Raw genomic sequence first — 2,083 nt, forward strand, 5'->3', positions numbered from 1 at the left:
TGGCATAAATCCGAAATTCTAAAATTTTAAATTGGGTATAATTTTATATTATTATAGTGGGTTTTAGGACAGGACAAATAATTTAATTAGTTTTTAATATTTTTAAATATTATGGTATCGCTGTTTTATTAATGTGCCTGTTCACCGCCCTGAGTCCCGCAAGGGAGAAGGGCGGTATATAAATCAAATAAATTGAAATAAATTGAATTGAATTGAAGTAGGTTTTATATTAGAAAAATTGCAGATATGAAGACTGAAATCTCAGCAGCAGGTAATGGAGAAGTCTCCTGCAGAAGACCTGAAGTACTGCTGCCAGCTGAAATGTTAAATTATATCAGCATTTCCTGATGGACTAAAAGTCTCATATTGTCAAAGGATGATGAAAACTGTGATCAAAACCTTTTTTAGGGTACACAATTGGCATCACTAATTTGATAGACCAGTGTTCTGCTGCAGTGCACACAGAAAGCAGGACACTCCTTGTTAGCTGTAAATGCCAACAAGATTCATTAGCCCGGTGTGCCTTTGCTCAAATAGGACCTGATCCAGAAAGGGTAGATTAATACCTCTTTATTTATGCATATGTAAGGAGAGACCCCACCCCATAGATACAAGATGAGGAGCTCCTTAGAAAGGTACGGAATCACTTTATATACAATTCAAACATATTGGGTTTGGAATGTGTTCTTTCATTGGTTAGCATCCTTTGACTCACCTACAATCTAGCAAGCATGCTCAGTATCTTTATATATATATATATATCATGTAACATTTCATAGCACCCCATGATATTCTTAGCATGATCTTCTTAATGCCCATTGTCATGTTCAAGAGGTGTGTTTCCCACATTTTAATGAGGCATAATGAGTTTGTAAAGTTATGGGTCCTAACATTCAAATCTTTGTGAAGACTTTGTCTCTGGCCGGTTTGAACTGTGTCAAGTGCATGTAACCAGGAGTTCAATTCAAAGCACTGAAAGTTTATTACATGCAATCTATAGACAAGAATCTGATCTACTAATGGCCATTTTTGCTAGATAAGGGTCAACAGAATTCACAGGGGGCTGGACCTGGATCTCTTGTAGGAGGGTAGTGATTATAAACTGATGATGCCTTTGACCCTGACCTCAGGTTCAGCCTGCTCATATCCTACAAATCAGTTTTTTTTTATCAGAATCCACATTCCACATGGAGAAAGTTCTGTTACTTCAAAGAACTAGAAACATTAATCAAAGACATTCCTAGCTACTGAAAACATTACTCAAAGAGGCCTTGCTCTCCTGCTCCCATCAACATGGTGTATGTAATATCAGTACACACATGCAATGCTTATTCCCAGTTTCATAGCTGTTGACCTTTTCTTTTTCCAGGGCGAGGGAGCGACCCGCAACTCCATCCCAGAGGCTTCCAGGTCCAGGAGAGAGGCTTGGATCCAAGCAGTCGGTTTCTACTCTAAGTGGGAGAGAGACATTCTATGTCTCATTGTCTTCTCAGCAAAATGGGAGCATGGAGAACAACTCACATGACTTGAAATATTTCTCTGGTCCAAGGTCTAGAAGAGAACCTGGTAGGATTGAGACAGTGGCAGGGAATCTGAAAACAGAAATTAAGAAACCAGTACCACTGGGAACAATGAAACAAAGGAATGAGGCATCTCAGTCAGCAGGAAATGTCCAGCGAACAGTGAACAGTTGTTCACAGATATGTTCTACCAGCCCAGATAAGCACTTTAAAACCTCCCACCAACAGACTGTTAAGGTCCCAATGGAAAATTTACGGGGACAGCAGAAAGGGACTCCTGTGCATAATTGGAGGAAAGATTCAATAGGTCAGCGATCTTCATCCCCAGTGAAGCACACAGGCCAGGTTCAAAGAGAGGATAGTTGCTTAAGGACTTCGGGAAAAATTGGCGCACTTTTCTGCAGGCCTCCAACTCCTAGAAGGAATGAGGTTTATCAAGGACTGTTTAGGAATAGCGATCCTGATCCTGCCTTGGCCAAAGAACAACACCAGTTGAACAGCAAAAAAATACCCAGGAATGAGATGGGTCCTAAAAAGGAACAAAATAAGATGGCCAACATGGA

This window comes from Protobothrops mucrosquamatus, unplaced genomic scaffold, assembly GCF_001527695.2.
Source record: "Protobothrops mucrosquamatus isolate PMUCROS unplaced genomic scaffold, P.Mucros_1.0 scaffold607, whole genome shotgun sequence".
NCBI classification, from domain to species: Eukaryota; Metazoa; Chordata; class Lepidosauria; order Squamata; family Viperidae; genus Protobothrops; species Protobothrops mucrosquamatus.